Below are 11278 nucleotides of genomic sequence, written 5' to 3'. Positions count from 1 at the left end.
GAGGTCCGCGATCCAGGAGGTGAAGACGGAGGTGCGAGGCGCCCGAGAAGAACTCCGCCAAGTCAGGCTTATTGAAGATGGTAAGCCGTACTTAATGAAAAATGTCTTTGGTGGTAAAATGTTCGCTTTTCTCACGCGAGGATGGTGTTCCCCAGGCACTTTTGCGGATCTTCCGAGGAGTGCGGCAGATGCATCAAGGCACTTTCCGTCCCAGGAGGTCGATGCTGAGCATAGGTTGTTTTGGGTGTAGTTCCAGGCGCTCGAGCACCCTCCCCTCCTTAACAACCAGATGAAGTAGTTGATGGAGTTGCATCGGATGGCGGAGCTGGCCATGAAGGACCTCTGCGTCAGGCTATGGCCTTCAGAGCTGCTGCCGAGCAGCTACTTCGGCTTAGTGCAGAAGTTGTGTGACGCCGCACCCTGAATTGACATATTGAAGCGCTCTGTATGCATCGAGGGAGCTCGGATGGCCTTCACGAAGACCATGGTGCATTGACTAAAGATCAAGCCAGCCGAGATGGCCACCGGACCCCCGCCTCCTGGGAAGGAGCATAGGTGCCCCGAGCAGCATTTTCCCATCATAATGGATGGTGCTCGGGCGATAGAGGCCCAGTGCCCAAAAGAGGTCATTTATAAATGAGCATACTATCATGTATCCCATGACAGTTAAACTTTTGTGCTTTATGATGCAATTGTTTTGCAAGGTATATCATGCTTTGTTTGTTTATTTTGACTCCTGGGCGACCATTTTAATCTGAAAGTTACTTGTCGTTGGCTTCAGCCCCCTTGTAGATGCTACAAGGGGTGTTTCTACCTGAACACCGTGACCCTTAGCCGACGTCTCGGTGCCCGGAGGCGGTAGTGTGTAAGGGAAACGAGGCAATCATATTATGCAGCTTTATTGCTTACTTAGCCTTAGGAGTTTGACTGCGGGGGCTAGTGACTAGCCCCCAGTGTTTTGTGATGTTTGGGTGTGCCGAGGTTGAGACCATTATCACTTGGTTTGTGTTAATACAAACCCTTCGTATAGCACGACATATCCTCCATCGATTTTTTGTTTAACACTTGTCATCGGATCGCCGACTAGTTCTCGCTTATTATGACGGCCAGTTGTCGGCTTTCTCTACTGAGGTACTTAACCAGGCGAGCTAGAAGTACAATCGCAGTGGTTCTCCCTTTACCCTCCTAGCCAAACACGTGAAACGTAAGAGGGTAAGCACAGGAGCCGGGCAACCCAACTATTGACGAAAGACATAATTCGAAACTGATTCATATGATGCAATATCCGAGACGCCAAGCACATGAGATAAAAAAATAGTGCGATAATGATGCTTGGGGCAAGCTAATAGTCAAGCCCCCGGTCTATTTAGCCGATCGCATCTAAAGAAAGCATGTATCGAACTAGTTTGTTTCGACATCGAAGAGTGGAAAAGGGGGATGCAACATAAATGACTACAGTGGGACCGTAAAAGATGGTATTTTATTTCCAGTAAACTCGTGAGGTATAACCGTACAATCCGAACTACCGAAGCAACTGTTAAATATACTTTGAAGAATAAGCTTTATAAAGGAAAGGTTTACACACGGCCTTCATGAGAGGTTTGACATCCCTACTACGCCCTGCTTCACGTCTGCACCTTTTCTCCTTGAGAGGGTTCCTTAGAGGAGGTAGGTAGTGATAGGTGAGCGGGCCCTTGAAAGAGGGTCTCGAGAAGTCATCGTAGCTTTTGTTGGAAATATGCCCTAGAGGCAATAATAAAATGTTTATTATTGTATTTCCTTATTCATGATAATTGTCTATTATTCATGCTATAATTGTATTAACTGGAAACCGCAATACATGTGTGAATACATAGACCACAACATGTCCCTAGTAAGCCTCTAGTTGATTAGCTCGTTGATCAATAGATGGTTATAGTTTCCTGACCATGGACATTGGATGTCATTGATAACGGGATCACATCATTAGGAGAATGATGTGATGGACAAGACCCAATCCTAAGCATAGCACAAGATCATGTAGTTCGTTTGCTAAGAGCTTTTCTAATGTCAAGTATCGTTTCCTTAGACCATGAGATTGTGCAACTCCCGGATACTGTAGGAATGCTTTGGGTGTACCAAACGTCACAACGTAACTGGGTGGCTATAAAGGTGCACTACAGGTATCTCCGAAAGTGTCTGTTGGGTTGGCACAAATCGAGACTGGGATTTGTCACTCCGTATGACGGAGAGGTATCTCTGGGCCCACTCGGTAATGCATCATCATAATGAGCTCAATGTGACTAAGGAGTTAGCCACGGGATCATGCGTTACGGAACGAGTAAAGAGACTTGCCGGTAACGAGATTGAACGAGGTATTGGGATACCGATGATCGAATCTCGGGCAAGTAACATACAGATAGACAAAGGGAATTGTATACGGGATTGATTGAATCCCCGACATCGTGGTTCATCCGATGAGATCATCGTGGAACATGTGGGAGCCAATATGGGTATCCAGATCCCGCTATTGGTTATTGGCCGAAGAGGTGTCTCGGTCATGTCTGCATGGTTCCCGAACCCGTAGGGTCTACACACTTAAGGTTCGGTGACGCTAGAGTTGTTATGGGAAATAGTATGTGGTTACCGAAGGTTGTTCGGAGTCCCGGATGAGATCCCGGACATGATGAGGAGCTCCGGAATGGTCCGGAGGTGAAGATCGGTATATTGGACGAAGGGTATTGGAGTCCGGAATTGTTCCGGGGGTACCAGGCTATGGCCAGCATGTCCGAAAGGGGTTTCGGAGGCCCCGACAAGCGTTGGGGGCCTTATGGGCCAAGGGGAAGGGGCAAACTAGACCACTAAGGGGCTGTGCGCCCCTCCCAACCCCTCTCACGTAACCAGGAGAGATGGGGGCGCCTCCCCTAGGGCAGCCGCCCCTCCTGGCTTGGGGGGCAAGTCTCCTAGGGGTGGGGGTGCCCAGAACCCATCTAGGGTTTTCCCCTTCGCCGCCGCCCCTCCCCTAGGGCGCCTCCTCCACCCCCCTCCCCCTATATATAGTGAGGGAGAGACAGGGCAGCCGCACCCCTTGCCTGGCGCAGCCCTCTCCTCCTCCTCCGTAGTGCTTAGCGAAGCTCTGCCGGAGAACCACGAGCTCCATTGCCACCATGCCGTCGTGCTGCTGGAGTTCTCCCTCAACTTCTCCTCTCCCCTTGCTGGATCAAGAAGGAGGAGACGTCCCCCGGGCTGTACGCGTGTTGAACGCGGAGGCGCTGTCCGTTCGGCGCTAGATCAGATCTTCCGCGATTTGAATCGCCGCGAGTCCGACTCCATCAACCGCGTTCTTGTAACGCTTCCGCTTAGCAATCTTCAAGGGTATGAAGATGCACTCCCTTTCTCTCGTTTCTAGCATCTCCTAGATTGATCTTGGTGACACTTCGGAAAATTTTGAATTATTACTACCATAACCCAACAGTGGCATCATGAGCTAGGTCTATGCGTAGATTCTATGCACGAGTAGAACACAAAGTAGTTGTGGGCGATGATTTGTTCAATTTGCTTGCCGTTACTAGTCTTATCTTGATTCGACGACATTGTGGGATGAAGCGGCCCGGACCGACCTTAAACGTACACTTACGTGAGACAGGTTCCACCGACTGACATGCACTTGATGCATAAGGTGGCTAGCGGGTGTCTGTCTCTCCCACTTTAGTCAGATTGGATTCAATGAAGAGGGTCCTTATGAAGGGTAAATAGCAATTGGCATATCACCGTTGTGGCTTTTGCGTAGGTAAGAAACGTTCTTGCTAGAAACCCATAGTAGCCACGTAAACACATGCAACAACAATTAGAGGACGTCTAACTTGTTTTTGCAGGGTATGCTATGTGATGTGATATGGCCAAAAGGATGTGATGAATTATATATATGTGATGTATGAGATTGATCATGTTCTTGTAATAGGAATCACGACTTGCATGTCGATGAGTATGACAACCGGCAGGAGCCATAGGAGTTGTCTTAATTTATTGTATGACCTGCGTGTCAATGAAAAACGCCATGTAATTACTTTACTTTATTGCTAACCGTTAGCCATAGTAGTAGAAGTAATAGTTGGCGAGACAACTTCATGAAGACACGATGATGGAGATCATGGTGTCATGCCGGTGACGAAGGTGATCATGCCGCGCCTCGAAGATGGAGATCAAAGGCGCAAGATGATATTGGCCATATCATGTCACTTTATGATTTGCATGAGATGTTTGTCATGTTTACATCTTATTTGCTTAGAACGACGGTAGCATAAATAAGATGATCCCTCACTAAAATTTCAAGAGATGTGTTCCCCCTAACTGTGCACCGTTGCGAAGGTTCATTGTTTCGAAGCACCACGTGATGATCGGGTGTGATATATTCTAACGTTCGCATACAACGGGTGTAAGCCAGATTTACACATGCGAAACACTTAGGTTGACTTGACGAGCCTAGCATGTACAGACATGGCCTCGGAACACAAGAGACCGAAAGGTCGAACATGAGTCGTATAGTAGATACGATCAACATGAAGATGTTCACCGATGATGACTAGTCCGTCTCACGTGATGATCGGACACGGCCTAGTTGACTCGGATCATGTATCACTTAGATGACTAGAGGGATGTCTATCTAAGTGGGAGTTCATTAAATAATCAGATGAACTTAATTGTCATGAACATAGTCAAAAGGTCTTTGCAAATTATGTCGTAGCTCACGCTTTGGCTCTACTGTTTTGGATATGTTCCTAGAGAAAATTTAGTTGAGAGTTGACAGTAGCAATTATGCGGACTGGGTCCGTAAACTAAGGATTGTCCTCATTGCTGCGCAGAAGGATTATGTCCTTAATGCACCGCTTGGTGTGCTGAACCTCGAGCGTCGTCTGTGGATGTTGCGAACATCTGACATACACGTTTTGATGACTACGTGATAGTTCAGTGCGTAATGCTAACGGTTTAGAATTGAGGCGCCAAAGACGTTTTTGAAACGTCGCAGAACATATGAGATGTTCCAAAAACTGAAATTGGGATTTCAGACTAGTGCCCACGTCAAGAGGTATGAGACCTCTGACAAGTTTCTTAAGCCTGCAAACTAAGGGAGAAAAGCTCAATCGTTGAGCATGTGCTCAGATTGTCTGAGTACAACAATCGCTTGAATCGAGTGGGAGTTAATCTTCCAGATGAGATAGTGATGGTTCTCCATAGTCACTGCCACCAAGCTATTAGAGCTTCGTGATGAACTATAACATATCAGGGATAGACATGATGATCCTTGAGCAACTCGCGATGTTTGACACCGCGAAAGTAGAAATCAAGTAGGATCATCAATTGTTGATGGTTAGTAAAACCACTAGTTTCAAGAAGGGCAAGGGAAAGAAGGGATACTTCATGAAACGGCAAATCAGTTGCTGCTCTAGTGAAGAAACCCAAGGTTGAACCCAAACCCAAGACTAAGTGATTCTGTAATGAGGGGAACGGTCACTGAAGCAGAACTACCCTAGATACTTGGTAGATGAGAAGGCAGGCAAGGTCGACAGAAGTATATTGGATATACATTATATTAATGTGTACTTTACTAGTACTCCTAGTAGCACCAGGGTATTAGATACCAGTTCGGTTGCTAAGTGTTGGTAACTCGAAATAAAAGGCTGCGGAATAAACGGAGACTAGCTAAAGATGAGATGACGATGTGTGTTGGAAGTGTTTCCAAGGTTGATGTGATCAAGCATCGCATGCTCCCTCTACCATCGAGATTGGTGTTAAACCTAAATAATAATTATTTGGTGTTTGCGTTGAGCATAGACATGATTGGATTATGTTTATCGCAATACGGTTATTCATTTAAGGAGAATAATGGTTACTCTGTCTATTTGAATAATACCTTCAATGGTCTTGCACTTAAAATGAATGGTTTGTTGAATCTCGATCGTAGTGATACACATGTTCATGCCAAAAGATATAAGATAGTACCACATACTTGTGGCACTGCCACTTGAGTCATATTGGTATAAACACATGAAGAAGCTCCATGTTGATGGATCTTTGGACTCACTCGTTTTTGAAAAGATTGAGACATGCGAACCATGTCTATTAGTATATATGCATGAAGAAAGTCCATACAGATGGATCGTTTGGACTCACTTGATTTTGAATCACTTGAGACATGCAAATCATACCACATGGGCAAGATGACTGAAAGGCCTCGTTTTCAGTAAGATGGAACAAGAAAGCAACTTGTTGGAAGTAATACATTTTGATGTGTGCAGTCCAATGAGTGCTGAGGCATGCAGTGGATATCGTTATGTTCTTACTTCACGGATGATTTGAGTAGATGCTGAGTATATTTACTTGATGAAACACAAGTCTGAATTATTGAAAGGTTCAAGTAATTTCAGAGTGAAGTTGAAGATCGTCGTGACAAGAGGATAAAATGTCTGTGATATGATCATAGAGATGAATATCTGAGTTACGAGTTTGGCACACAATTAAGACATTGTGGAAATTGTTTCACAACTAATACCGCCTGGAACACCATAGTGTGATGGTGTGTCCGAACATCATAACTGCACCCTATTGGATATGGTGCATACCATGATGTCTCTTATCAAATTACACTATCGTTTATGGGTTGGGCATTAGAGACAACCGCATTCACTTTAAATAGGGCACTACGCAATTCCGTTGAGACGACACCTTATGAACTATGGTTTAGAGAAACCTAAGCTGTCGTTTCTTAAAAGTTTGGGGCTGCGACGCTCATGTGAAAAAGTTTCAGGCTGATAAGCTCGAACCCAAAACGGATAAATGCATCTTCATAGAATACCCAAAACAGTTGGGTATACCTCCTATTTCAGATCTGGAATCAAAAGTGATTGTTTCTAGAAACAGGTCCTTTCTCGAGGAAAAGTTTCTCTCGAAAGAATTGAGTGGGAGGATGGTGGAGACTTGATGAGGTTATTGAACCGTCACTTCAACTAGTGTGTAGCAGGGCACAAGAAGTTGTTCCTGTGGCACCTACACCAATTGAAGTGGAAGCTTATGATAGTGATCATGAAACTTTAGATCAAGTCGCTACCAAACCTCGTAGGACGACAAGGATGCATACTACTTCAGAGTGGTACGTAATCCTATCTTGGAAGTCATGTTGCTAGATAACAATGAACCTACGAGCCATGGAGAAGCGATGGTGGGCCCGGATTCCGACGAATGGCTCGAGGCCATAAAATCCGAGAGAGGATCCATATATAAAAACAAAGTATAGACTTTGGAAGAACTACTTGATGGTCGTAAGGCTGTTGGGTGCAGATGGATTTTAAAAGGAAGACGGACAATGATGGTAAGTGTCGCCATTAAGAAAGCTCGACTTGTCGTTAAGATGTTTTTCGATAAGTTCAAGGAGTTGACTACGATGAGACTTTCTCACTCGTAGCGATGCTAAGAGTCTGTTGGAATTATATTAGCAGTTACTGCATTATTTATGAAATCTTGCAGATAGGATGTCAAAACATTGTTTCCTCGACGATTTTCTTGAGGAAAGGTTGTATGTGATACAACCAGAAGGTTTTGTCAATCCTGAAAGATGCTAACAAGTATGCAAAGCTCCAGCAATCCTTCTAAGGACTGGAGTAAGCATCTCAGAGTTGGAATGTACGCTTTGATGAGATGATCAAAGATTTTGGGTTTATACAAAGTTTATGAGAAACTTGTATTTCCAAAGAAGTGAGTGGGAGCACTATAGAATTTTTGATGAGTATATGTTGTTAACATATTGTTGATCAAAAATGATTTTCTGGAAAGCATACAGGGTTATTTGAAAAGTGTTTTTCAATGGAAAACCTGGATTAAGCTACTTGAACATTGAGCGTCAAGATCTATAAGGATAGATAAAAAACGCTTAATAGTACTTTCAAATGAATACATACCGTGACAAGATTTTGAAGGAGTTCAAAATAGATCAGCAAAGAAGGAGTTCTTGGTTGTGTTACAAGGTGTGAGTATTGAGTAAGACTCAAGACCTGACCACGGCAGAAGAGAGAGAAAGGACGAAGGCCGTCCCCTATGCTTTAGACGTAGGCTCTACAGTATGCTATGCTATGTACCGCACTTGAAGTGTGCCTTGCCATGAGTTAGTCAAGGGGTACAATAGTGATCCAGGAATGGATCACATGACAGCGGTCGAACTTATCCTTAGTATCTAGTGGACTAAGGAATTTTCTCGATTATGGAGGTGGAAAAAGAGTTCGTCGTAAAGGGTTACGTCGATGCAAACTTTGACACTAATCCAGATGACTCTGAGTAGTAAACCGGATTCGTATAGTAGAGCAGTTATTTGGAATAGCTCCAAGTAGTGCGTGGTAGCTGCATCTACAAGATGACATAGAGATTTGTAAAGCACACACGGATCTGGAAGGTTCAGACCCGTTGACTAAAAACCTCTCTCACAAGCGAGATATGAACAAACCCCATGGGCGTTGGATTCATTACAATCACATAGTGATGTGAACTAGATTATTGACTCTAGTGCAAGTGGGAGACTGTTGGAAATATGCCCTAGAGGCAATAATAAAATGGTTATTATTGTATTTCCTTGTTCATGATAATTGTCTATTGTTCATGCTATAATTGTATTAACTGGAAACCGCAATACATGTGTGAATACATAGACCACAACATGTCCCTAGTAAGCCTCTAGTTGACTAGCTCGTTGATCAATAGATGGTTATGGTTTCCTGACCATGGACATTGGATGTCATTGATAACGGGATCACATCATTAGGAGAATGATGTGATGGACAAGACCCAATCCTAAGCATAGCACAAGATCGTGTAGTTCGTTTGCTAAGAGCTTTTCTAATGTCAAGTATCGTTTCCTTAGACCATGAGATTGTGCAACTCTCGGATACTGTAGGAATGCTTTGGGTGTACCAAACGTCACAACGTAACTGGGTGGCTATAAAGGTGCACTACAGGTATCTCCGAAAGTGTCTGTTGGGTTGGCACGAATCGAGACTGGGATTTGTCACTCCGTATGACGGAGAGGTATCTCTGGGCCCACTCGGTAATGCATCATCATAATGAGCTCAATGTGACTAAGGAGTTAGCCACGGGATCATGCGTTACGGAACGAGTAAAGAGACTTGCCGGTAACGAGATTGAACGAGGTATTGGGATACTGACGATCGAATCTCGGGCAAGTAACATACCGATAGACAAAGGGAATTGTATACGGGATTGATTGAATCCCCGACATCGTGGTTCATCCGATGAGATCATCGTGGAACATGTGGGAGCCAATATGGGTATCCAGATCCCTCTATTGGTTATTGGCCGGAGAGGTGTCTCGGTCATGTCTGCATGGTTCCCGAACTCGTAGGGTCTACACACTTAAGGTTCGATGACGCTAGAGTTGTTATGGGAAATAGTATGTGGTTACCGAAGGTTGTTCGGAGTCCCGGATGAGATCCCGGACATGACGAGGAGCTCCGGAATGGTCCGGAGGTGAAGATCGGTATATTGGACGAAGGGCATTGGAGTCCGGAATTGTTCCGGGGGTACCAGGCTATGGCCAGCATATCCGAAAGGGGTTTCGGAGGCCCCGGCAAGCGTTGGGGGCCTTATGGGCCAAGGGGAAGGGCCAAACCAGCCCACTAAGGGGCTTTGCGCCCCTCCCAAGCCCTCTCACGTAACCAGGAGAGATGGGGGCGCCTCCCCTAGGGCAGCCGCCCCTCCTGGCTTGGGGGGCAAGTCTCCTAGGGGTGGGGGCGCCCAAAACCCATCTAGGGTTTTCCCCTTGGCTGCCGCCCCTCCCCTAGGGCGCCTCCTCCACCCCCTCCCCCTATATATAGTGAGGGACAGAGAGGGCAGCCGCACCCCTTGCCTGGCGCAGCCCTCTCCTCCTCCAACTCCTCCTCCTCTGTAGTGCTTAGCGAAGCTCTGCCGGAGAACCATGAGCTCCATTGCCACCATGCCGTTGTGCTGCTGGAGTTCTCCCTCAACTTCTCCTCTCCCCTTGTTGGATCAAGAAGGAGGAGACGTCCCCGGGCTGTACCTGTGTTGAACGCGGAGGCGCTGTCCGTTCGGTGCTAGATCGGATCTTCCGCGATTTCAATCGCCGCGAGTACGACTGCATCAACCGCGTTCTTGTAACGCTTCTACTTAGCGATCTTCAAGGGTATGAAGATGCACTCCCTCTCTCTCGTTGCTAGCATCTCCTAGATTGATCTTGGTGACACGTAGGAAAATTTTGAAATTATTACTACCATAACCCAACAGCTTTATGCTGTTTAGGTCCTAGATGGTACTTGTTTATGGTCCGAATTTGTATGTGACCATAGCTAGATCCAGCCGAGCGCCTGGTCCTTGGATAGTTGGCCTCCATAGATGTCCATGGTATTTTGAGCGCGAAATTATGCACCCGAGGCACGTACTTCATGGCTGGGATGGCCATGCTGTGGGGTGCGTATACCTATTTGCATGGAGTGCGGGAAGACTCCAGGAGCTGTGATAGGGCTCGGGCTCGTTTGTTCGCTTCTCGTGCCTTGACGACGGAATGGGGCTTCAGCGCCTCGCTGCCGATCCGGGTTTCGGCTGCCAGAGTGATACGTCTCAAATGTATCTATAATTTTTTATTGTTCCATGCTATTATATTATCTGTTTTGGATGTTTTATATGCATTAATATGCTATTTTATATTATTTGTTGGGACTAACTTATTAACCTAGAGCCCAGTGCCAGTTTCTGTTTTTTTCCTTGTTTTCGAGTTTTACAAAAAAGGAAGATCAAACGGAGTCCAAACGGAATAAAACTTTATGATGATTTTCTTGGACCAGAAGACACCTAGCAAACTAGGAGAGGGGGCCAGAAGAGTCCCGAGGGCTCCACAAGCCCTCAGGGTGCACCCTAGGGGGGACACCCCCTAGCTTGTGGCCCCCATGAGACTCCTCCAACCCTAATCTTTGGCCTATAAATTCCCAAATATTCCCAAACGACCAGAGGGGTCCACAAAAATACTTTTCCGCCACCGTAACCTTCTGTTCCCATGAGATCCCGTCTTGGGGCCTTTTTCGGCATCCTGTCGGAGGGGGATTCGATCACGGAGGGCTTCTACATTTACTCTATTGCCCTTCCGGTGAAGCGTGAGTAGTTTACCACAGACCTACAGGTCCATAGCTAGTAGGTCGATGGCTTCTTCTCTCTCTTTGATTCTCAATACCATGTTCTCCTTGATGTTCTTGGAGATCTATCCGATGTAATATTCTTTTGCGGTGTG

This window comes from Aegilops tauschii, chromosome 6 (genome assembly GCF_002575655.3).
Source record: "Aegilops tauschii subsp. strangulata cultivar AL8/78 chromosome 6, Aet v6.0, whole genome shotgun sequence".
Classification (NCBI taxonomy): domain Eukaryota; kingdom Viridiplantae; phylum Streptophyta; class Magnoliopsida; order Poales; family Poaceae; genus Aegilops; species Aegilops tauschii.
The sequence above is the reverse complement of the archived record's forward strand: the minus strand, read 5'-3'. Positions refer to the sequence as shown.